The sequence below is a fragment of the Pongo pygmaeus genome, chromosome 11, assembly GCF_028885625.2.
Source record: "Pongo pygmaeus isolate AG05252 chromosome 11, NHGRI_mPonPyg2-v2.0_pri, whole genome shotgun sequence".
NCBI classification, from domain to species: Eukaryota; Metazoa; Chordata; class Mammalia; order Primates; family Hominidae; genus Pongo; species Pongo pygmaeus.
Window position 1 is genome coordinate 78691849 of NC_072384.2, and position 27997 is coordinate 78719845.

The following is a 27997-nucleotide window of genomic DNA, read 5'->3' on the forward strand; positions in this document are numbered from 1 at the left end:
TAGTTGCAACTAATAAAGTTATATGATTCTAAAATATTTACCTAAAATAATTTAAAATTTAGATAAAATATCCTAAAATATTCACCATCTGACCCTTTTACAGAAAAAGTTTGCTGATTTCTGGTTTAGAGAGCTGTGTGTTGCTGTTCAGCTTAAAATAGTATTATGAGTCCTTTGTTTTCAATACTTCGTAGAAATAATATTTTTAGTGGCTATCTAAACTCCCATCACATGGGATGCCATAATTTATGTAATTATTCCCCTGTTGTTAAATTTTAAATCTGCTTTGCATTTATAACTATTGTAAGTAATGTTGAGCTGAGTCAATTCCAATAATCCTCATTTAATTTGACTTCTGTGTCCTTTCATACAAATCTTTGTAGACCTCTCTTGTGTTCATAAAATAAATTTTTAAAAGTGAAATGACTGGGTTAAGGATTATCCACAAGGCTTGATGCAATTGCTACATTGTTCTCCAGAAAGTTTGTACCAATTGACTAGCAATATCATAATAGATTAAAATTGTTTACTTATCTGACTTCCCCACTAACCCTTGAAAGGAACTGTTTTTTATTCCCTGTGTGTAATGCAGTGTGTAACATGGAAAGTACACAACAGATGCATGAGGAGTGAATAGCCAGGCCTGGGTGATGCTCATTTGCCCAGGTCCATTTCAAACACTGCAGAGCAGTGTTTCTCAATCTTGAGAACACAAGAACTCAGAGAATAAGCTATGGATCCCCAGTTTGAGAAAATACGAAAAAAGTCAAACACTGCCATTCCTTTGGCACCAATGAAATGAAAATACAAGCACAAGTGTAAGCATTGAAATTTGGTAGCCTATATTAAATATTTTTAAACAATCAAAATTTGAGATTATTTTAGGTACTTATGCATCTCTGAGAGTATATTTGTGAACTCTTAGGGACATGAGAAGCACAATTTGAGAGACAGCTTAATAGAGGAAATGAAGAAATGAGTGGAGCCTTGGGAGCATCACCTAAATGTGCTGATGTGCAGCTGCAGTGTCAGCAACCAACACCAGAGATAATCTATGCCAATGAACTGTGGAGTCAATATATTCCAACTGGCCAGAAACCACTTCTGCCTTTCCAGGCTTATGGTTGCAGCATTTGTGGAAGGTACGAAGAGAATAGCAGCTTGAGGTGGAAAAAAAATCACAAAGTTGAACCAAAAAGATCAGAGGAGGAGGTAAAAAGAGATGGAGGGCTGTGCTAGATAGCAAAGCATCTGGAAATCAGAGAACCTTGGGGAGCACAGGCAGGAATGGCAGGATTTACAGAGCCAAGAAGACACAGGACATTACGGAGTCTGATGTAAGAAAGTGGAGACCAGCTCTTTTTTGTGGCACCTTGGAGGCAATCAGCTGCTTCTTGAAGCAGTTGAATATCTCCTTCTCAGCCACTGGCTGCCAGAAATTCACTGAAGTGGCTGATCAATGCAAAGTTCTTTTTTTTTTTTTTTTTTTTTTTTTGAGACAGAGTCTCACTCTGTCACCCAGGCTAGAGTGCAGTGGTGTGATCTCGGCTCACTGCAACCTCCACCTCCCAGGTTCAAGTGATTCTCCTGCCTCAGCCTCTTGAGTAGCTGGGATTACAGGTGTGCACCACCACACCTGGCTAATTTTTGTATTTTTAGTAGGGACGGGCTTTCGGCATGTTGGCCAGGCCGGTCTCTAACTCTTGACCTCAACTGATCCACCCTCCCAGCTTCCCAAAGTGTTGGGATTACAAGCATAAGCCACTGCTCCAGGCCAAAGTTCATACTTTTTATGACAAGCACATGGCCACAGAAGTAGCTGCTGATGCTCTGGGTGAAGAATGGAAGGATTATGTGGTCCAAGTCAGTGGTAGGAATGACAAAGTTTTCCCATGAAGGAGGATGTCTTGGCCCATGACCATGTCCACCTGCTACAGGGCATTCCTGTTATACACCCAGAAGAACTGGAGAAAGAAAGTGTAAAGCTGTTCAGGATTGCATTGTGGATGCCAATCTAAATGTTCTCAATTGAGTTATTGTAAAAAAGGGAGAGAAGGATATTCCTGGACTGACTGATACCATGATGCCTCATCACTTGGGGCCCAAAAGAGCTAGCAGAATCCACAAATTTTCAATCTCTAAAAAAGATGATGTCCAACAATATGTGGTAAGAAAGGCCTTTAACAAAGAAGGTAAGCCTAGGACCAACACACCCAAGATTCAGCATCTTGTTACTCCAAATGTCTCACAACACAAATGCTGCTATGTTGCTCTGCAGAAACAGTATACTATAGAACATGCGAAACTTTTGGCCAAAAGAATGAAGGAGGTCAAAAAAATATGCCAGGAGCAGATTACCAAGAAATGCAGCCCATCCTCTCCAAGAGCGTCTACTTCTGAGTCCAGTCAATAATAATATTTTTTGAGTAACAAGTAAATAAAATCAGACTACTCTCCCCAGAAAGAAGGTTGAGACCATAAAGGACACTGTAATGAAAGGGGTAAAGCTCCCAGGAAACATCACAAACACATCAAAATAATACCTCTCACAAACAGAGTAGGACTGATATTCTTTTTGTGAACTCAAAATAGTTATAAAAGATATTCTGCCAGAAACATAAGCAAACAGTCAAGCAATTACTCATATAACTTGATTGATGTATTGAGTCAGTCTGGAAAATGGCATAAAGATCTATTTTGCCCAGTGATAGTTTTTGGATAGAATTAACCTTATATTTTCACTTATATTAACTTTCTAAAATAAAATTGAAATTTTTTCTTCTCATGAAAAGGAGACAATTTTGGTCATGAAGAAAATGTTGACACAATATTTTCTTTCATGTATAAAGATTATGTTTTCCAACAAAAAAAAATCATGCACATTGAGCTGTTTCTCCAGTGGTGGAGATGAATTTGCCTTGAGTGGCCACATTGTGAAATAAACCTCCTTTCAAAGCATAGCATGCAGCGTAACATAGTGATTAAGAACCAGACCCTGGAGTCCACATTCTGGCTCCACCAGGTAGTAGCTCTGCACATTTTATAAATTACTTTTTCTCACTAGGCCTCAGCCTGTTATAAAATATGAACACTAATAATAACTATCTTATAAGATTTTGTGAAGACTAAATGAAGTAATCCATGGAAGCTCTTAGTAAAGTGCCTCAAATATAGTAAGTATGCAAGAAATATTAGCTATTATTTTAATTACGTTTATCTTTTCATGTACCTTCTAACTACTATTATTATTGTGTATTTATCAACTACTTGTAGGGAACATATTGAAGTCACAGTAGGAATAAACTAAGTGGACACCATACCCACAAGAGGAAATAAAAACTTATTTCTGATTTGAAGTGTCTACATGGAATGCCGATCATGATAGCTTGCAATGACAATTTCAGACATGATGAAAGTTCAAAACATAAGATATTTTAATCTGAATCCAAATAACAATGATTTACTCTCAAGAAACATGTATGTTAGAATATGTTTTTAAAATAATTGCTTTTTTCCAGAATAAAAACGCAATCATTCATTTTGTTCTTAAACTTCATACTCATTCTTTATGGTGAAATGATTTATTTTTTGTATATGAAAACAAATAATTGTATCACATATGCTGATGAGGTGGAGGGTACAAACATCTACTACTTAAAATTGAATGTAGAAATGTAGTAAACTTGGCAAAAGTCTACATTGTATAAAGTTCAAGTCTTAGCATTTGAGGCGTCATAGTAAATCCAATTACCTCATCAAATTTGGTCTATTGGTTTCTGAAATCCATGTTAAAATAAGAATGAAATGTTGCATTTTGGGATTTGTAGTTCCCTTGGGCTGAAGACTGCATTAATGATTAGGGAGATACTGATATATTCCTCTCTATGCATCCTTGGGGCATCCCTCCCTAAAAGAAAATGAACATATGTGAGCGCAAACATATGTTGTCATTATTGCTACCATATTGCCAATGCTTATAATCATCTTCTGCTACTTCTTCTAATGCTAATAATTTTTCTAATACATTTGTTTCAAAAAATCATACAATGCATACAAATGATCAATTTTTAAGAATAATAGTCATTTGCTGATAGGTAAATTATATGTGAAAATTGTTCATGGAACTGTTATCCATGGTATTTGATAGAACTGTATTTGAATTAATAAATACTTTATTGTCAATTTGATTCTAATTCTACTGCCAAGCATTTCTGTAATTAATCATTTCAGAGTCAAGATGAAGATGCCATCTGAAATTTCTATTCTATGAATGACATCTGGATATTGATTTCCTGAAATTTTCTTGAAACTACACCTTGTCCTCTCTATTAAGTATCTAAAATGCTTCCTAAACAAAGAATATTAAAGACTAAATTTTTTTTTTTTTTGAGACGGAGTCTCACTCTGTTGCCCAGGCTAGAGTGCAGTGGCACGATCTTGGCTAACTGCAACCTCCGCCTCCCAGGTTCAAGCCATCCTCCTGCCTCAGCCCCACCTAGTAGCTGGGATTATAGGCATGCACCACTGTGCCTGACTAATTTTTGTATTTTTTGGAGAGATGGGGTTTTGCCATGTTGGCCAGGCTGGTCTCAAACTCCTGACCTCACGTTATCCACCCACCTCGGCCTCCCAAAGTGCTGGGATTGCAGGCATGAGCCACCGCCCCCGGCCTAAAGACTAAATTCTTAAAAGCCACAAAATTTTTTTTGGCTTCTTGAGAGCTTTTAAATCACCAAAGAGCTTACAATTTAGAGAAGGCTTTCGGAATGCTCTATTCAAACCTAATATGAACAAATTTCTTTAAATATTTTCAACTACACATGATTAATTGACAGTGATTTCCCTCCAATTAGACTATCTGTAATGAAAAATATTCAGGTAAATGGATCTAAACTATTCCACAAGAACTCATTCATAGGTTTTCTTATACTTGTGAACATTATTTTGAGAATTTTTTTTTAAAAAAAGGTTTAGAAAATTATAAAACAATGTAACACACTGGGATTATTTAAATAGTTTTAAAATACGTTATAATGTATATATTACAGGAGGAAAAGACAGAGCAAATTAATTCAAAGATGAGATGCATTTAGAGATTATTTACATATGTGATTCATCTATTAAAAAAAAACAACAAAAGTAACATTGTAATGAACAAGCATATTACGTTATAAACAATCTTGTTACCCGAAGTTACAAATAACACTACAAGACTGTGTGGGACCTATGTTTCACCATCCTATCCCTGCTTCAGTATGGTGTTTGTGTTTCTTTCTTTCTTTTCTTTTCTTTTTGAGATAGAGTCTCACTCTGTCACCCAGGCTGGAGTGCAGTGGTGCCATCTCAGTTCACTGCAACCTCTACTTCCCCCCACCCCCATAGCTGGGACTATAGGCATGTGCCACCAAGCCTGGTTAATGTTTGTATTTTTTTGTAGAATGGGGTTTCACCATGTTGGCCAGGCTGATCTCGAACTCCTGACCTCAAGTGATCCACCCACCTTGGCCTCCCAAAGTGCTAGGATTACAGGCATGAGCCACCATGCCCAGTGGTATTTGTGTTTCTTAATACAAGATACGTCTCTGGATACTCTGTACCTCTCTACCTTCTAGATCACACAGAACCTTATTTTCCTCTTCTCTGTCATTCCAGTGAGGATACACCTCCAACAGCCACAAAGAAGCCAGCCTAGCTCTCAGTCCAGGTACCAACTATCCAGGAGAATCATTACTTCCTCTCAGGCAGCTTCAAGGCTGAAACAATGGCCCATGACTTCTGTCTCTCCTCAACCAATAGCTCTAAACACCTACATCAAAAAGACTGAAAGAGCACAAACTGACATTCTAAGGTCACACCTTAAGGAACTAGAGAAACAAGAACAAACCAAACCCAAACCCAGAAGAAGAAAGGAAATAACCAAGATCAGAACAGAACTGAATGAAATTGAAACAAACAAACAAAAAAATACAAAAGATAAATGAAACAAAAAGCTGGTTGTTTGAAAAGGTAAATAAAATTGATTGACCATTAGCAAGATTAACAAAGAAAAGAAGAAAGAAAATCCAAATAACCTCACTAAGAAACAAAACAGTCTAACTGACACCACTGAAATATAAAAGATCATTCAAGGCTACTATGAACACCTTTATGCACATAGAAAACCTAGAAAAGATGGATACATTCCTGGAAAAATACAAACCCTCCTACCTTAAATCAAGAAGAATTAGATACCCTGAACAGACTAACAACTAGCAGCGAGATTGAAATGGTAATTTAAAAATTACCAACAAAAAAGTCCAGGACCACATGGATTCACAGCAGAATTCTACTAGACATTCAAAGAAGAATTGGTACCAATCCTTTTGACACTATTCCACAAGATAAAGAAGGAACCCTCCCTAATTCATTCTATGAAGCCAGCATTACCCTAATACCAAAACCAGGAAAGGACATAACCAAAAAAGAAAACTACAGACTGATATCCTTGATGAACATAGATGCTAAAATCCTTAACAAAATATTAGTTAACCGAATCCAACAACATATCAAAAAGATAATCCACCATGATCAAGTGGGTTTCATACCAGGGATGCAGGGATAGCTTAACATATGCAAGTCAAGAAATGTGATATACCACATAAACAGAATTAAAAACAAAAATCACATGATCATCTCAATAGATGCAGAAAGAGCACTCAACAAAATCCAGCATCCCTTTATGATTAAAACTCTCAGCAAAATCAGCATACAAGGGACATACCTTAATGTAATAAAAGCCATCTATGACAAACCCACAGCCAACACAATACTGAATGGAGAAAAGTTGAAAGCATGCCCTCTGAGAACTGGAACAAGACAAGAATGCCCATTCTCACCACTCCTCTTCAATATAGTACTGGAAGTCCTAGCCAGAGCAATCAGACAAGAGAAAGAAATAAAGGGCATCCAAATCAGTAAAGAGGATGTCAAACTGCCCCTGTTTGCTGACGATATAATCGTTTACCTTGAAAATCCTAGGGACTCCTCCAGAAAGCTCCTAGAACTGATAAAAGAATGCAGCAAAGTTTCCAGATACAAGATTAATATACACAAATCAGTAGCTCTTCTATACACCAACAGCAACCAAGCGGAGAATCAAATCAAGAACTCAACCCCTTTTACAATGGCTGCAAAAAAATAAAATACTTAGGAATATACCAACCAAGGAGTCAAAAGACCACTACAAGGAAAACTACAAAACACTGCTGAAAGAAATCATAGATGACATGAACAAATGGACACACATCCCGTACTCATGGATGGGTAGAATCAATATTGTGAAAATGATCATACTGTCAAAAGCAATCTACAAATTTAACGCAGTTCCCATCAAAATACCACCATCATTCTTTACAGAATTAGAAAAAAACAATTCTAAAATTCACATGAAACCAAAAAGTTGCCCACATAGCCAAAGCAAGACTAAGCAAAAAGAATAAATCTAGACAGGGCGCGGTGGCTCACGCCTATAATCCCAGCACTTTGGGAGGCCGAGGCAGGTGGATCAGGAGGTCAGGAGATCAAGACCATCCTGGCTAACACGGTGAAACCCCGTCTCTACTAAAAATACAAAAAATTAGCTGGGTGTGGTGATGGGCACTTGTAGTCCAAGCTACTCAGGAGGCTGAGGCAGGTGAATGGCGTGAACCTGGGAGGCGGAGCTTGCAGTGAGCCGAGATCACACCACTGCACTCCAGCCAGGGCTACAGAGTGAGACTGCATCTCAAAAAAAAAAAAAAAAAAAAAAAAAGGACAAATCTAGAGGCATCACACTACCTCATTTCAAACTATACTATAAGGCCATAGTCACCAAAACAGCATGGTACTGATATAAAAATAGACAATAGACACATGGAACAGAGAATCCAGAAATAAACCCAAACACTCACAGCCAACTGATCTTCAACAAAGCAAACAAAAACATGAAGCAGGGAAATGACACCCTTTTCAACAAATGGTGCTGGGATAATTGGCTAGCCAATGTAGGAAAATGAAACTGTATCCTCATCTGTCACCTTATACAAAAACCAACTCGAGATGGATTAAGGACTTAAACCTAAGGTCTGAAACTATAAAAATTGTAGAAGATAACACTGGAAAAACCCTTCTAGACATTTGCTTAGGTAAGGATTTCATGACCAAGAACTCAAAAGCAAATGCAATAAAAACAAACATAAATAGCTGGGACCTAATGAAACTTAAGAGCTTTTGCACGGCAAAAGGAACAGTCAGCAGAGTAAACAGACAACCCACAGAGGGGGAGAAAATCTTCACAATCTATACATCTGACAAAGGACTAATATCCAGAATCTACAATGAACTCAAACAAATCAGCAAGAAAAAAACAAACAATCCCATCAAAAAGTAGGCTAAGGACATGCATAGACAATTCTCAAAAGAAGATATCAAAATGGCCAAGAAACATGAAAAAATGCTCAGCATCACTAATGATCAAGAAAATGCAAATCAAAACCACAATGCAATACCACCTTACTCCTGCAAGAATGGCTGTAATCAAAAAAATCAAAAAACAGTAGATGTTGGCATGGATGCAGCAATCAGGGAACACTTCTACGCTGCTGGTGGGAATGTAAACTAGTACAACCATTATGGAAAACAGTGTGGAGTTTCCTTAAAGAACTAAAAGTAGAACTACCATTTGATCCAGCAATCCCACTACTGGGTATCTACTCAGAGGAAAAGAAATCATTATTCGAAAAAGTTACTTGCACATTCATGTTTATAGCAGCACAATTCGCAGTTACAAAATCATAGAACCAACACAAATGTCCATTAATCAATGAGTGGATAAACTGTGAGAGATATATATATATACCATATATATCTTATATGTATATGATATATATCTCTCATATATATATCATATATATCTCATATGTATATGATATATATCTCTCATATATATATATATATATATATATATATATATGAGATGGAATACTACTCAGCCATAAAAAGGAATGAATTAACAGCATTCACAACGACCTGGATGAGATTGGAGACTATTATTCTAAGTGAAGTAACTCAGGAATGGAAAATCAAACGTTGTATGTTCTCACTGATACGTGGGAGCTAAGCTATGAGGACACAAAGGCATAAGAATGAATACAATGGACTTTGGGGACTTGGGGGGAAGAGTGGGAGGGGGGTGAGAGATAAAAGACTCCAAATATGATGCAGTGTGAACTGCTCGGGTGATTGGTGCACCAAAATCTCACAAATCACCACTAAAGAAATTACTCATGTAACCAAATACCACCTGTACCCTAATAACTTATGGGAAAAAAATAAAAAGTAAATAGTTCTCCCCCCCACCATAAAAAATGTATACATATAAACACATATTTAGAGGCAAGATGAGAAAGAGAAAGAAAATATGCAACAGCATTAACAGTTGGTAAATCTAAGTGAAGGATTTCTGCAGGTCTGAAATTTTTCAAAATAAAAAGTTGCTAAGAATGGTCCATCTTCACATAAGCTTCTAGAGTACAGGAGTCATGTCATAATCATAGTTGTATTGATCGAATCTAATCCAGTACCTGACACAGAGTACGCTTTTACTAACTATTGAGTGAATTGATAAGTGGTAGGAATGACACATTGATTTCTTGATACCTTTTGATGCATAAGCAAGAATAAACTTTTTTCTTTTTTTAAGAATGTACTTATTTCTTATTTCCCTGGTTAATTTTACCTAGTGGAAAACAAGCGGAATTCTGGTTGAGGATGGAAGGTGAGGGTTGGCATCAGGGTGGATGGTAAAGAGCAGAGTAGGCTGGGCTTTATGAACTGCTGAGACTTCATATTTCTGAAGGGTAAAAGGTGCTACATATGCTGAAGTTCGGGTGAATTGGTCCCCAGGCAAATATTTGATACAAAATATATTCCCCATGTGGGTCACCATGCTTCAAGAAGTGTCTTTTCTTTTTCTTCTTATTTTTTTAATAGGGGAGGGAGGAGATTTCACACACACAAAAATGTATTAATCTATTCATTTGGCAGATTTTATTTTCATACAGCACGAATATTTGTAAGTTATGATTATCAAATTTTCTACTTTATCCAGATATTTTGAAATTTTAAATAATTATTTACAACAAAAGAAAGTGCATACTGGTGGCCTGTTTATCCAGTGTTCTCCACATCTTTCTTTCTTGGTTTCTGAGTAATAGTTGACTTTTGAAAAAAAAATAATACTTCTAGTTCTATCTTTTGATAGAGACACCTGTGTTAAGGAACCACATCATTCTGTTGTAAACTAAAGAAGCCCATCTTACAAATGAGCTTCCACTTCTTACTTACATCTGATTTTTGAAGAAAGATGCTTTATAGGGGTGTGTCTGGGGTAGGTGATAGCCCTTCTTTTCTGTTCCTTGGGAGTTAAGCACACTGGGTTCCCACCTTTCAAGTCATTTCTGTGCCCTTCCTTAAATCCTCACTCCCCTGCTTTAAAGCGCAATAAAGCCCTCTCTTCTTGTTGGTACCATCTTTAAACTTGAAGAAAGTGGCAGCTAGGTTACACAAACTATCCTAAAAGAAAATTAGACACTGTCTGAGGTGAAAAAATACACTTCAATCTATTTGCCAAGTATAAAAAAATCAATTTTGTCCTTACCTCGAAAAAAAACCACATATTCTCAGATATTTTTTAAAAATCAGGGCAGTTACCAAATAAAACTCTTAGATAAATTGACATCAGCAATAATAACATTTTTTAAAACTAGTTGTTTAAGGGAACAAAATGGAATGCCCAGTTTATAGTGTAAGCAGACTTTGTGTTGACAATGAAATATGGCACTTATAAGAAGAGCAGCCAATGAAAAATGTCTTGCCTCAAGACTCAGTCAAGTCCAGCTTGATTTAAGTTTTCCTCTCATACTTGCTTAGTCATTAAACTAAGGAAAATATTTTGGAATTGGATCTGAGAAAAAGATGTCCTGGCCAACATCATAAAGCTGGTTATTTAAAGAAATGCTAAAAGGCACTACTTCCCTTTTACTTCCAAAAGGATAGGAAACCAAGGCTGTGCTGCAATACTTGAAAAATGCACTCTGTCTTTTTAAGTGTGGCTTTGAAATTGCTGCTTTTAAGGACAGCATATTTTATAGACATTACACCACCTCAACTGCTATGCGAACCACAAAAAAGGATTATGGACTTTCTCTTCAGTAGAGCATTAAATGGTCCCCTGAATAGCAATTTTCTAAAAGAACAAACATAACGTGGCATATCCTGCATATGTTTTCCTGACACTGGAGTCTATCTGTAACATAAACTGTGGGATACAGGTAGAGTCTCTAGTTTATAGAAACACACTTAGTTTTACCGCTAAACTGGAGGTAATTAATTTAAGATACTTAAAAGTAAAGACCACAAATTTTTAAAAACTTGGGGAACAGTAAATGGTTAAGCTCTATTATTTTTTCAGTCTCTTTCAAATAATGTCAAGAATTTCTTTTAGCTTTTGCTGTTGTTTTGTTGAAGGATTTTAGCTAGAATGTTCTACACTTTAGCATCTGCCTATCTAAAACCTGTTAGCCTTTAAGTCCCAATTACAATGCTGCCTTCTCCATGAAACCCTTCTCTCCATAGCAGCAAAAAGTAACTCCTTCCTGTGGGCTCCTTTCTCACTTTCTTTCCACCTTCCTAATGTGGTTGTTATGTTTCACTGTTTGGTACAATTGTGAGTGAGCTAGTTTTAAATTCTGTAGATTATAAACTAGGCGAAAGCAAGAACAGTCTCACTCATTTTTGTACTTCTTATTGGACAGTATAATATTTCTTTTTAAATACAATATGAAGTTACTGAAAAAGGTAAATAGCAAAAAAAGTACAAATCAATGTTCTAAAATTCATATTCGGAAAAGATAAGTCAATGAAATATGTTTCAGATAATTCTTTAAAAGCAAATATTTAAAAACAAAAATAATAATCCAATTTCCATTTGATTATAATTTCCCAAAAGCCAGACCATGGCCCTGTTCTTTGGACTCCCACAGCTCCAAGTTCAGAGCATTGCTTTTTGTCAGTGTTAATTACCATTTGGTTGCTCAAAAATGAAACTGTGTCCACTGAGCCAATGTTCCAAAGTCCAGCAAGCCAATATTATACCAGGAGACGAAAGTCTTTTTGGTTCCCAACACTTATCCAAATCCAAATACTTAATATATTTCCCAATATTTCTATCATCTTGATGCATCTCCCTGGAGACTCCAGGAATCAACAAAATATATTCATGGTCTACGTTGCTGATAAGTGAAGCACCTTCATATTTATAAAAAAAAAAAGACTCCCATAATCATTACTTCATCTATGCAGAACACTAATGATGAGAGAGAAGCATTCATGTGAAGACATATCAACACCAAGGCCTCACTATTGTACCCTTTGATTGCTCAATACTTACTGCACATCACTTCTTCTTGTATCAGTAATTCCAGTTTAACGAAGTAATATTTATTTCATACAGGAAAGCTTTTAGCAGTGTTCAGAAAGAAAAATCTACTCATAAACCGCTATTTATTTTCTTTCCCTTTCTACCCTCTTTATTTCACACTTTGCCTCACATCATAAGTAAAATGATTATTCTATAGTAGGAAACTACACTTTAATAATTAATATTGACTTTAAAGTTAAAACAACATAGTTCCAATACATTAGTATAGCCCTTAGTCTATTTTGCAGTGATGGTAAGATCATTTTTATAAATATTTATTATTTATTTATTTTATTCATTTTATTGAGACAGTATCTCACTCTGTCTCCCAGACTGGAGCGCAGTGGCATGATTATGGCTCACTGCAGCCTCAACCTCCTGGGCTCAAGCAATCTTCCTACCTTAGCCTCCCAAATAGCTGGGACTACAGGCATGCACCACCATGCCCAGCTAATTTTTCAAGATGGAGTTTCACCATGTTGCCCAGGTGGGTCTCAAACTCCTGAGCTCAAGCAATCCGACTACCTGGGCCTACCAAAGTGCTAGGATTACAGGTATGGACCACTATGCCCAGCTGGAAAGATCATTTGATAGATAAGATAAGAGAAAATAGTTTCATATTTACTAGCAATAAAGACTATTATAACCATCATGTAGAATCCAAAAAGTTCCATAGAAAGGGCATGTGTATTTAAAATACAGGTGTGTGGTTTTTTTTTTCTCTCACTCAACAATGTAAGGAGCTTTAGAGTTAAAATCCAAAAGCATAATTTTACCTAAATATTTTCCTACTCTTTGTCAGTTATGTAGTCCCCACACTCCTATCCACTGTGCCAGAGTGCTACTCTGGGCTGATCAACACTGCCCCACGCAGGGGAACTAAGGATCTTCATGTCAGAATCCTCCAAGCTGGAACTGGGCCAGTCTTAGGCTTACCTAGAAATATACACCTGATCCCATGAGACCACGTTGGCTGTGATATGATAGCACTTCTCATGGCATCAGGTGTATATTTCTAGATGGCAGCAGGCTTCCATGCTCAGCTTGTGCCAGGAAGCCACAGGATCCAACATCATGGAAAGATCATAAAAATGAGATTTTAATCAGAGTGTGAGTCCAAGCTCAGCCAGTTAATAAACCTGAGCAAGTCCGTTAATCTCTCTGAGACTCAGCTCCCTTACCTGTGAAAATGAGTCCATACCACACTGGTCCTTATTATATATACTAAAATGAGACAATGATATGAAAGCAGTCTCTAAAGTAAATATGTATGCATTTATGTAATGTTAATTATTCTAATCTAGTTTTACTTGGATTCTATGAAGATATTTTAGTGGTTACAGCTCAGTTACGTGCAATGCTTATATTTCTACAGGCTTCAACATTTAGGGTTAGCCATAAATGTTGATGGAATAAATGAGCAAATACGTGGTATGATTTCAGGGATGTAAGGAAAACCTTGATGTTGATAATAAATCCTTTCTCACATGCTGGCTAATTAGCATGTGATTGTTAGCACATCACCTGGCTACTGTCCATAAAAGTTAGTAAATTAGCATAATCACCATCATTAATAGTAACCAAAATGTAAGATAATTATAAGATAATAAATACTTTGAAAATTACATACTTCCTTTTATAGGCATTTTATACCTTTATTTCACTAAGAAGTAGGCTATACCTTCCGTTGTAAACCACGCTGAATTTGATTTTGAGTTTACACATACTGCTGACAGGCATAATGCATTTCTGGCTTCAACTATTTTTTCTGGTGAAAGAGAAATGAACATACCACCACTTAATTTTAGCTATGCAAACCTAATTTCCCATGCCTATCTGAGGGGGGTATTACCCTGTCCTATTTGTATAGGCTGCCCCTAATCCAAACTGGCACACAAATGACAGAACTAGTATTCTGATTGGCTTCAGTTTGAAATAGAAGCTGCAGCTAATGGGCTGCTGAAAACCTGAGGGTCACAGCTGTCCCGAGTGGAAATCACCTCTAACTGAAATCTAGACCACAGCCCTCAGTGAATTGAGAATTCTTGTGTCAACTCTTTAATTTTCAAGGGCTCCTGTGCTAAAATCAAATTAGTAAAAGATCAAATAGTTCTGCTGTCACTAGGAAATGTCAGGGACATACACAGCAACACAAAGAGACAAAATTATGAAAAGCAACTTGGAAAATTCTGACATTGTATTGAATCAGTCCATTTGGATTTAAAAAATAAGGATTGTGTTTTCTTGGTCACTTTTCAAACTAGAACCGTTTATTAAAGGACCATAAAATCTGTTTATAATGGAAATGCCAGCTACAACTTAGTCCCTTTATAATTATGAGACTAAGTATAATGTAAATGGAACCAGATCAGATATTTTCTTCTCAGTTTACTGCAAAATAATTGTTCCAAAAATATTTCTTTTGCATAGGCCTAATAAAAGATGGTATTTTAAAACATTTCAAATGCATCTAAAAGGCTCTACAACATTAATTCTTATAAATGCGTTTCCTTAATTTTTTCTTTTTGGATATTTGCATACAAATGACTCTCCATATCTGTTCTGTTAAATGAAGTAAATAATGTAATTAGAAATAATCTACAGGTGTATGGACCAAATAATTAATGGTAGTTTCTGCTATTTGAGGGAGTTGTCTGTACGCTTGGATTTGTTTGGATTTCACTACGTTTTTTGCAGAGTTCTGTGGTCTTTCAAGTGACTGAAAAAACAGTCCTGGAAGCTTATCAAGAATACCATTGTGTCTTTTACTGGGGAATCTGAACTCTACCATGCTTGAATAAAATACAAAAATAACAACAAAGAGAATAACACATTCCCTAAGACTCGATGAAAGCTAGAACAATAGGAAATTTTTGTACCAAACAGAAAGATAAATAAATACGAGCACTAAGCTAACGTCTGTTCACAGGATGAAGCCAAAGCCGAGGAAAGAGGCAGCTTTTCTACCTTGAAGAGCTAGCTCTCTTCCCTGCCCCAAACACTGTTCTGTCTCACGCCACTTACTCCCACAACCTTGTATATCAAGGTTGACCTTAAATTCTACCTTCCCCATGAAACCACTCCAGCTAAATTAATTTCTCTTTCTCCATGAATATGTCTATGGTACTTTCACGATCAGTGTCTTTCATCTGGGGACTTAATTAATCAGATAGTGCCTTGATGTTGTGACTTCACTGTTATTTAACTGCTTTGTGAGTCTACCAGGGTCATTTTGTTCTCTATATATTGTACATCATATATTTCTGGAGGCCAAGAATGCCTTTTACATTTTGTGTGTGTGTCCCTTCCAATGCCAAGGACAGAGGCACGTAGTAGACAGGGAAGCTAGCCAGGTGGAACAGAGCCATCTTGATGCTATGTGACGTGGCTCCTGCAAATCCTATGAGATCCATGGCCTCAGTATTGCTAAAGAAATTACTGAGTGGTCCTTTTCAGTCAGCTGAGAAGTGACGCATACCATCCCTATGACACCCCCAAAAGTGGGATCTCATACTACAGTTAATGATTGAAGGGCACACAGCATGCTGGGTATGGGGAATCGCACAAAGGCACACCACTGGAGTAGGAGCCCCAGCTCCATGGCTTCCTAGCTATATGACCAGGGCAAATGACTGTATATACATTTGTATATACAGACTTGTGTATATATTAGTTTCTTCAATTGTAAAACGGAGATTAAAAATAATAAGAGGTAATCATTCAGCACTTACTATGTGTGAAGCCTTGTTTCAAATTGTTTAAAGGTTTCAACTCACTAAATCCTCACATCCACCTTCTGAGGTAGGTATTACTACCTCCATTTTACAGATGAGGAAACTGAGGCAGAAAGAGGATAAGTAACTTCCCCAGAGTTACACAGCCAAGCAGCAACACTAGAACGCACATCCAGGCAGGCAGAGCATACATACTCAACTTGCTAAGTTACACTACCTGTTATGAAATTTAACTCATATGATTATTTTAAAGATTAACAGATCAATACATTTAAAACATTTAAAATATATGTAGTGTTTGAAATTAAATATTAAATTTTTAAAAGTGGTTGGCACTAACAATCATGCAATAAAAGTCCACTGTGTTGTTTGTACATATATCACAACTTGGGCTCTAAATTTCTTACAACTAATTTAGACAAAAACTATCTAGAAAATAATGTGCACCAACACAATCTCTGTCCTGAGGAAAACTTACACTCTTATGAGAAATATATACATATGTAAAAATATAAGCAAACTAACATTAAAAGCAATGTTAAATGATAAGGAAGAGACTGAGAGCTGCAGGTGCCAAGTGCAAACGGCCCTACTCTACCCACAGAGAGTCTTATCTCATAGAGGTCTGGAGAGCTGCCCTTTAACAGGTACCCAAGATTATATGAATGTAAATACTTCATAAACCATGCTTGAAATACATTATACAGGCCATGCTTGTGTAAGTACCACATTAATGTGACACTGTGCTGTGCATAATGAGACATTGGTTGAGAAACTCGGAGGAAGCACAGTAGAAAAAAACAGGCCCGGCTTAGGTGAGGGCAAAGCTCAGGAGGCCACATTGGCATTCCAAAATGAGGACATCTATAATTTACAGGGAAATCCATCCTCTGGCTCAGTTAAAAGAAGAATAATGACACAAATCAGAAAAACTAACAGCATTAATTATTCATCCGTTCCACCATGTTCTCTTAGGAGCCCAAATGTTCCATACATTAATAATTGAGTCTTCTTCAAACCCTCAGAACTGTTGCAAGCAAGAACAGCAAGGTATGTGAATACCCTTTAAATCATCGCTATTTTGTTTCTTTACCCGCATTCCTTTTTTGCATCTTTCTTTTGTTATTACACAGAGATGAACTGTTCCTGTGATTATGTCATGAATATATGTATTCATTCATTCATTCTTCCTTCATTCATTCCACAAACATTTGTTGAACATGTAATCCAAGCACAGTGCTAGGCTCTATGGATAGAAATATGTCCACAGTCTCACAAAGATGAAAATGAAACACTCACGGTCTGTCATGAAACACATACTATAGTAGAAGCAGGTAGGCTGCAAGTTATAGAAGGTACACAGAGGAGGTCATGGCCAATAAGGTAAGTGGGAAACTCTCCAAGAAGGTTTCAGAGAGCTATGATAATTTCCTCATTGTCAGAGCTCATGTCAGCTTCCTCAAACACACTGCTGTTTTCGACACTACTCAGTACTTCTGTGTTAGAATTTCCTTTTCTCCAAATGTTTGTGATGGGACCCTGAATATTTTTGCCTCTAACTTTCCATTAGTCTCTTTTTCAATTCCATTGATGGCACTTTAATGTTGTTGTTTAATGGAAAAATGTTTCTTTAGGTTATAGTCAGAGCTTCTTATTCCTCATTGTGTTTTAGAATTACTGCAAAAACTTTTTAAAAAAACATACAGGCACTCCAGCCTTTCTTTGCCTCTTTGGGTTTGGGGCCTGAATATATGAGTCCTGTGGTTTATTTTTTTAAGTTCTTCAGTTGATTCTGATGCCAGCCCAGTCGAGAATCACCTACTTAGGCCTTCCTTCCTCTTCTCTACTGCTCCTTACGGAGATTGTTCATTTTCTTTTTCTTTTTAACTTCTACTTTAAGATCAGGGATACATGTGCAGGTTTGTTATATAGGTAAACTGTGTGTCACAGGGGTTTGGGATACAGATTATTTTGTCACCCAGGTAATCAGCATAGCGCCCGATAGGTAATTTTTTGATCCTCACCCTCAGATATGATTTGGCTGTCTCCCCACCCAAATCTCATCTTGAATTGTAGCTCCCACAATTCCCAGGTGTTGTGGGAGGAACCCAGTGGGAAGTGACTGAATTATGAGGGTGGGTCTTTCCTGTGCTGTTCTCATATAGTGAATGAGTCTCACGAGATCTGACGGTTTTAAAACGGGAGTTTCCCTGCATAAGCTCTCTCTCTCTTCATCTGCTGCCATCCATGTAAGACATGACTTGCTCCTCCTTGCCTTCTGCCATGATTGTGAGGCCTCCCCAGCCACATGGAACTGTAAGTCCATTAAGCCTCTTTCTTTTGTAAGTTGCCTAGTCTTGGGTATGTCTTTATCAGCAGTGTGAAAATGGACTAATACAGTAAATTGGTACCAGTAGAATGGGACATTGCTGAAAAGATACCTGAAAATGTGGAAGTAACTTTGGAACTAGGTAACAGGCAGGGGTTGGAACAGTTTGGAGGGCTCAGAAGAAGACAGGAAAATGTAGGACAGTTTAGAACTTCCTAGAGACTTATGGAATGGCTTTGTCCAAAATGCCATAGTGATATGGACAATAAAGTCCAGGCTGAGGTGGTCTCAGATGGAAATGAGAACTTGTTGTGTTTTAGCAAAGAGACTGGTGGTATTTTGTCCCTGCCCTAGAGATTTGTGGAACTTTGAACTTGAGAGAGATGATTTAGGGTATCTGGCAGAAGAAATTTCTAAGCAACAAAGCATTCAAGAGATAACTTGGGTGCTGTTAAAGGCCTTCAGTTTTATAAGGGAAGCAGAGCATAAAAGTTTGGAAAATTTGCAGCCTGACAATGTGATAGAAAATGAAATCCCATTTTCTGAGGAAAAATTCAAGCTGGCTGCAGAAATTTGCATAAGTAATGAGGGGCCAAATGTTAATTCCCACACAATGGGGTAAATGTCTCCAAGGCATATCAGAGATCTTCAATGCAGCCCCTTCCATCACAAGCCCAGAGGCTTAGGAGGAAAAAGTGGTTTTGTGGGCTGGGCCCAGGGTCCCTGTGCTGTGCATAGCCTAGGGACTTGGTGGCCTGCATCCCAACCACTCTAGCCATGGCTGAAAGGGGCCAACATAGAGCTCAGGCCATGGCTTCAGAGGGTGTAAGCCTCAAGCCTTGGCATCTTCCACGTGGTGTTGAGCCTACGAGTGCACAGAAGTCAAGAACTAAGGTGTGGGAACCTCTGCCTAGATTTCAGAGAATGTATGGAAACACCTGGATGTCCAGGCAGAAGTTTCCTGCAGGGGTAGGGCTCTCAGAGAACTTCTGCTAGGGCAGTGTAGAAGGGAAATGTGGGGTCAGAGCCCCCACACAGAGTCACCCCAGCAGCGGTGCCTAGTGGAGCTGTGAGAAGAGGGCCAGTCTCCTCCAGGACCCAGAATGCTAGATCCACTGACAGCTTGCACTGTGCACCTGGAAAAGCCACAGACGTGCAATGTCAGCTCATGAAAGCAGCCAGGAGGGAGGCTAAACCCTGCAAAGCCACAGGGGTGGAGCTGCCAAAGACCATGGGAACCCACCTTTTGCATCAACATGACCTAGAGGTGAGACATAGAGTCAAAGGAGATTATTTTGGAGCTTTAAGATTTGACTGCCCTGCTGGATTTTGGACTTGTATGGGGCCTGTAGCCCCTTTGTTTTGGCCAATTTCTCCCATTTGGAATGGCCATATTTGCCCAACGCCTGTACCTTCATTGTATCTAGGAAGTAAGTAACTTGCTTTTGATTTTACAGGCCATAGGTGTGAAGGGACTTGCCTCACCTCAGATGAGATGTTGGACTGTGGACTTTTGAGTTAATGCTGAAATGAGTTAAGACTTTGGGGGACTGTTGGGAAGGCATGATTGGTTTTGAAATGTGAGGACATGAGATTTGCGAGGGGCCAGGGTGAAATGATATGATTTGTTGTGTCCCCACCCAAATCTTATCTTGAATTATAACACCCACAATTCCCACATGTCATGGGAGGAACCCAGTGGAAGGTGATTGAATTATGAAGGCAGGTCTTTCCTGCACTGTTCTCATGATAGTGAATGAGTCTCATGAGAGTTGATGCTTTTAAAAATGAGAGTTTCCAGTCAGGCACAGTGCCTCACGCCTGTAATCCTAGCACTTTGGGAGGCCGAGGTGGGTGAATCATGAGGTCAGAAGATCAAGACCATCCTGGCTAACATGGTGAAACCCCGTCTCTACTAAAAATACAAAAAAATTAGCTGGGCATGGTGGCGGGCGCCTGTAGTCCCAGCTACTTGGAAGGCTGAAGCAGGAGAATGGCGTGAACCCAGGAGGTGAAGGTTGCAGTGAGCCAAGATCGTGCCACTGCACTCCAGCCTGGGTGACAGAGTGAGACTCTTACTCTCAAAAAAAAAAAAAAAGAGTGTCCCTGCACAAGCTCTCTCTCTGTCTGCTGCCATCCATGTAAGATGTGACTTGTTCCTCCTTGCCTTCCACCATGATTGTGAGGCCTCCCCAACCACATGGAACTGTAAGTCCATTAAACCTCTTTCTTTTGTAAATTGCCCAGTCTCAGTATGTCTTTAGCAGCAGCATGAAAACTAGCTAATACACCCTCATCCCATTGTTCACCCAAAAGTAGCCCTGGTGTTTGTTGTTCCCTTCTTTGTGTCCATGTGTACTCAATGTTTAGCTCCCACTTATAGGTGAGAACATGCAAGATAAGATGGTTCATTTTCACCTCCTTTCCTCTCATGGTTTCCTGAACTGCCTAGAAACAGTCATCAGACTGAGAATACTAGATCAAGAAGTCACCATCCCAGACTTCCCACCCAGGATACCATGAGATCAATTCCACTATGAGCACTGGGCATTGCAAGGCTGGTAACTCCACCTTGCCTTACATTCCTCCTGTTTTTGTTCACCTAAGAACTGGTCATCTGTCCACTTTATAATCTTCCTATCACTGCTTCCCTTCACAACTGTATCTCATGGAAATTCAGATTCATAGCAAATGAACTCTTCACTAACACTCACTCTATACTTTATAAGTGCAGGCTGCTCATTTCCTGAACCCTCATCTCTCCCATACTAACAAAAGCTTCTCAGTCAGCATCATCCTTTTGCTTCAGTGGAACAATAGTTTACCCTTACTACTGCAAATTTTTCTCTTTATATTTGTTCATTAAACAATTGCAACTTTGTATCCAGCATCACTGCTCCCCTGAAACTATTTTAGCAAATGATGTCAGTGACCTCCAATCTGCCAATATAAAGGACATTCTGATTCAAAATGGTACCCTTTGGCAATTATGTAATAATACCAGTGGGATATCTGTTTTTCTTATCCTATAGGCGTCAAGGTTTGGGATTATCTTTTACTTTTCCCTCACTATCTATGTAAAATTATTGATTCTAAAATATATTCTTTATAATTCATTACTTCATCAAAATATATTATAGAAATATACTATGTTGCTGTAACAAAACCTTTTAAATTTTATCCTATTCACTCTCACTCAAAACACCAGTCTAAATTCCAACATCTATTAATAGTCTCCAAATACTTATTTTAACTCCTCAAATTTCCCATTCAAGTCCATCCCACATATAGTTATAAAGGCAACCTTCATAAAACTCTATTTTATTAAATCTACCCCCGCTTTAAAAACCCACTCTTGGCCACAATCAAATCTAACTATGTAGCCCAGTGTGTACTGCCATTCAGCCCCAGCCCCTATTCTCCATAAGAGTATAGCCTCATCTCATATTTCCTGACAGGGATCTTCATGTGCCCCATGTGTATTTTGCTTATATTTGTCTCAGCCAAATATCTCAGGATATTTGCTAACCCTGTACTGTAATCTGGAATGCCAGTCTGATTCCTAATCTTTACCCATCACTTCTTTTGAGATCCAAATAAATACTTCCCTCTCTTGGGCTGATGACTCTTTATGAGCCATCTGTCAGCATTTTGTATATAGTCTTCCATATATTATCTTGCCATGACTGTATTTTAAATATTAATAATACCTCTTTAAATAAGTTAGAGTAGCAATGACTAATAGTATCGTAGGCCATTGTGGGACTTGGGCATAGCCACTTCTGAATTTGTTTAATCATCTGTGAAATGAAAATATTTCCTATCTCACGAGGTTAATTTGAAGATTAAATATCTAATGCATCTAATACAATGACTGGCATATAGTAGATGATTCATAGATAGTAACCCTTATTGCTTCTATAAGTTTTTCAAGGGGGTAAAAACTTTATTTTGCAATATTTCATATCCACAATCCTTTGTGTACCAACTCTGAGCTGGGTACACAGAGGGTGTCCCATAGTTACATATTGGGTCCATAAGTTAATCATGAACATTCTAGGAATTACAACAAAATCCTATTTGCAAGCTTAGCTGGGATTTTTGGTTAGAAGTATAAACATGATTTATTAAAAGGAATCACTTATAATAACTAATGGATTGGTTATGATGGAAATTTCAGGATTGAAAATGTTGTTTTATATCCCTGTGCTTAACTAATGCTTTTTGCAGGCCAGTTCTAAGTCTCAGGTGATATAGAAAGTTTTCTGTTCTTGGAAGAAAAAGAAAATCAACAATTTATAATTTTTTGTCTTTCTAATCTTGATTAATTATCCAATACTTTTTCCAGGTGTCTTGCTTAGTCCTGGAGAACAGGCTTTACCAGAGATTTAAATCTTTATCCCATTTGTATATGTAATATCCAGAGCATGATTCTCTCTTCTCTAAGCACAATACATTAAATGGCTATAAACGTTGATAGAACACTGAAGTTATTAGAGATCATATTCTTAAATAACATATATGTCTCCCCCTTTGCTTATTATTCAGAACTTAGGCCATCATCTACAACCATAAATGAAAATTAGTCATATGTGAAACATTTATAAATAAATTAAGCAATACCAAAAACAATTTTTAACTTAATTCATTTTCCAAATATGCTAATGGAAAGCAAATTCTTGCTTTGTATTTTGCATTCGTCACTCAAGTAACAAAATATACAATCTTTAATGACCCGTTAACCAACATTAAGCAAAACTAAGGCATATTAACAAAATCCTTTCAGCTATTTTTAGAATCTGAATTGCATTTGGCCTCCCATGTTGTTATCATTAAGAAACATAACCATAAAAAATCCACTGAACAATATTTGAGCAACGGATGAACAATGAACAACAAATTAATTACATATAATATTATTAGTGAAATGTGCATTAATGCTCCCAGAATTTGTAAACAGACAATTCACCATTTAATTACTATCTTTTACCACTAGCCTTTCAAACTGGATTAGTATATCTTCACTTCATTGTTGCAAAATGCTTATATAATTCATTCATTTTAAAGAAATTACTTTTCTAAGTAAAATAATTGGAATAGTTATTACATACATATACAAATAAATTTACACACATGCCTATTTTTGAAAATAAGACATTAGGAAAAATATTTCTACTCATCCTATGACAGTGTCTAATAATACTGCTTTATTAATTGCCTTCAAACATTTGCTATTAGAAATAATTTGGCCTGGTTTTCTTTCTTTTCTTATCCTTGAAATAAATCTCATCTCACAGTTTTCCTTTTCAGGCTCTGTATGCATTAGTTTGGTAAGCAGGCTTTTCCTGGGCTAAAAAAATGAACTATTTTCATTCCCAAAAGATTTAGTCTTCTTTATTCTCTAAATCTGCACTACCCAATATGGAGGGCCACTAGCCACCTAAAAAATGACTTGCTCAAATTCTGATGTGCTATGAGTATAAAGTGTATACTGGACTTTGAAGTTTTAATATAAAAAAGATTAAACTATCTCAATTTTTATAAAGATTAGATGCTAAGAGATAATATTTATATATATTTGGGGTAAATTAAACATATTAAATTATTATTATTATTATTATTTTTACTTTTCTTCATGAGTAGTTTTGGTAGCTTATGATTTTTAAGGGTTTGGTTTCTTTTGTCTAAGTGTTGAAAACGTACATAGAGTTGTTCACAGTATTCCTTTATTATGCTTTTATAGTGATACTCATCTTTTATGCCTAGTATTAGTAATTTTTGCCCTCTTTCTTTCCTTTCTCAGTCTGGCCGAGAAAGCGTTTCAAAAAACCAGCTTTTGGTCTTACTGATTTTCCCTATTGTTTTACTATTTTCAATTTCATTGATTTCTGCTTTTATCTTCATTTTTTCCATCATTCCGCTTGCTTTGGCTTTAATTTACTCCTATTTTTCTAGTTTCTTAAGGGAAAAGCTTAGATCATCAATTTGAGACATTTATTCTTTTGTAATGCCAACATTTAATGCTCCAGAATTCACATATGGAGTACCAAAAAATTTAAATTACATGTGTAGCTTACATTTGTGGCTTGTCTTATGCATTTCTATTTATTGCTGCTCCAAGAAGTGTGACACACTAGCAAAGTGTTTTCTTTTCAACATGCTAATAAAAGTTTAATAGCCTATGGTATCCTGAACCTAAGAATCTCAGGCACTCAAAGCAGTCAGCAATAGCCTTGGGTGGTTTGGGTTTCTCCAGTTTCAACTACGGAAATACTTAGGATGAGTTTTGAGTTGGCTGTTAAAGTGAAAAACATGTATTATGAAACTGAATTTGAGAGCCTGTGGTTCTTCAGAGTTTCCTGTCTACTGACACAGTAATTAAGCTTACTTTTAAAAAAAATCAGAGAACCATCTATACAATAAGAGTTATAGAGCTGAAAGGTGAGACTGCTCTCTCACCTTCTCTGTCTTCCCACTTTACTGGCTTGACTCAGTGCCTGAAATTTGCATCCTGGAAACCCCCCTTACTTGTTCTCTGGCATTAAAGCAGGGGCTTTAGCTTCCTCACTGTGCTGTGCACATCCTCTCATGGCACCTGTAGGACCAAGCAGCAGAAAGGATGGGGAGAGAAAAAAGCAATGTGAATTCATTCCAAGCTCTGGGACCATTGATCTTCTGGCCAGTTTTCCCCTCTCTTGGAGGTTTAGGCATCTGCCTGGTTGCTTCCACTTTCACTATCACCACTGCCATTTGGGGATGGGGGGTGGTGGCTTGGACTGAGGCAGAGACAATAGAAACACAAAAAGCAAAAAACAAAAGCAAGGGATTTTCCCTCTCCTTCTCTGACCCTTGGATCCTCTTTCCTCTGCTCACAACTGAAAGAGAGGGCTTTTCTGGAACTTTTTCTGTCCACATCTGGTATGTATATCAGGGTGTCAATTTGTCTTTGAATTCAACCTGGGAAATACCAGAGCAAGGACATATGAAAACACTGCTGGTTTGGTGGTATTTGGATTTCTAATCCTTTCCCCAATCTATCTGCCGGCATTAACTCTTCATCATCCTTGTCATACGTGTATTCCACCTGGGTTTATAGTTGCGGTTAGTGGAGACAGGGTGGAGGATGTTCATTTCATCTTTCCTGGTACTAGAACCACTAAAAAAGACAAAAATTCTAATTTCACTCAAGGACCTAAGTTTCAAATATATGGTAGCAAGGAGATGGAGGACACAGAAAATTTGGAGAACAGGGCTGATCATAGAGTCAGAAGTTTGCTTTATTCTCCAGAAGAATAATAGCTAGATGAACTTGTCATGAGAATGATATAGACATGCCACTTGAAATCTCTAGTGTTTTACACATTTATGCATTATTATATATCTCAGACAAAGTCTACAGTTTAGAAAAGATACATTCTGGCTAGGGCTAATCAGACAGAAGTCATAGTGGACTTAAAACACACAGACAAACCAAAACAAAAGAAAAGAAAATGCTCTCATTCTAGGCTAAGTACAATACATATGGACGGTTGGTTCTTCACATCCACATCCACAGATTTGATAAACCATGTATAAAAATATTCAGAAAGAAATAACATAACAACAAAAATTAATACAAATATGAAACCAATGTGCTATAATATTTGCATAATGTTTACATTATTTTATATATTATAAGTCATCTACAGATGATTTAAAGTATAAAGGAGGATGTGCATAGCTTATATGCAAATACTATGCCATTTTATATAAGGGACTTGAGCATCAGTGAATTTTGATATCTGCAGAGATCCTGGAACCAATCCCATACAGGTACTGAGAGACAATTTTATGTCTTTTCTAGAGTAGAAAGATCTGTTACCTTCTGGACGGAATACAAAAGTATATTTTTATCCTAACATTTCATCTTAGACATATTGAAGATTGGGAGTAGGGGATGGATGGATTCTGTGTCCACTTTATCTCTGTCATTTTCATTTATATTGAACTGTCAGAGTTTTGTCCTGTCTGTCTAAATCTCAGACCTAGAGCCTTTTTGTCATACTAATAAGAACTATGGGTTCTATTTTCCATGAAAAAATTTTGTTTGTAGGTTTATATTTTAAAGGACTACCTTCTAAATAGAAAATTATTAGCTGGAGACTACAGGCCTATGATTTCAAAAATGCTAGCTATGATCCTGGCCTTTCAAATAGAAATGTTTTTAGTGACAAATAACATAAAGCCCAACCAACACTGGATTAAACTTCTGAATTTATCTATGTCACAAGTAAGAAGCCTGGGGCTCAGCATATTTCACAGTATGAAAAAAGCATAAATTACCAATTTAAAATTTTATTTCCCCTGTTATTGTATATTGTTTTGTTTCTAGTTAGGTTGTTCTACTAAAAACACATATGTTCATTGCAGCACTATTCACAATAGCAAAGACATGGAATCAACCTAAATGCCCATCAGTGGTACACTGAATAAAGAAAATGTGGTATATAAACACCATGGAATACTATGCAGCAATAAAAAAGAATGAGATAATGTCCTTTGCAGTGACATAGATGGAGCTGGAGGCCATGATCCTTAGCAAACTAAAGCAGGAACAGAAAACCAAATTTTGCATGTTCTCACTTGTAAGTGGGAGCTACATGATGACAGGTGGACATGGACACATGAAGGGGGACAACAGACATTGGGTCCTAATGGAGGGTAGAGGGTGGGAGGAATGAGAGGATCAGAAAAAATAGTAGGGTGCTAGGCTGAATACATGGATGATGAAATAACCTGTACAACAAACCCCCATGACACAAGCTTCCCTAAAGAGCAAACCTGCACGTGTACCTCTGAATTTAAGTTTTAAAAAATGTGAAAACATGGTCAATATGAGAGCAAAAGCATCTTTATATCAATATCTCTACTAGTGCTTTCATTTCCAAGGATAGTTTCCTGGACGTAAAGTTAGTAGATCACAGAATGCATGCATTTTACGTTTGAATGCTTTCTGGTTTCCAAAAGGTTGTGTCAGTCCAATGTCTCAACCAGTCTTTCCTCGCATTCTTACCATCGTTGGCTGTTATTGATATTTTGAATTCATAATGGTATATTAGGCAAATAATGGTGTATCTTTTTAATTATTGTTTCATTTCTCAGGTAATTCTGATGTTGATCTTTTAAAATGTTTACTGGAAATGTATTTCTCTTTTGTAAATTGTCCATTTTTTATTGATTTTATTTGTATTTCTTATCAATATGAAGGATTATAACCATTTGACTTCCATGTAAATTACAAATATTTTTCTCCCTATCTATTGCTTGTCCATTAAATTAGTCTATGGGTTCTGGAAAACTCATATTCATCTCCAGGACAGCTCAAATATCAGTTTTTCTGTCAAGGTTTTCCTGGAAGAACTAAATACCTTATTTTCCACAATATACCCATAATAGTTT

General features: G+C 37.1%; 1 protein-coding gene and 1 pseudogene across 2 annotated transcripts in view; one reads left to right on the forward strand and one right to left on the reverse strand.

Annotated features, from left to right (window-relative positions):
- CCDC141 (coiled-coil domain containing 141) overlaps nt 1-27997 on the reverse strand; it is a 218010-nt gene that overhangs the window by 175781 nt on the left and 14232 nt on the right. The gene's annotated exons all lie outside the window — the stretch shown is intronic.
- LOC129031160 (small ribosomal subunit protein eS6-like) lies at nt 976-2413 on the forward strand (annotated as a pseudogene).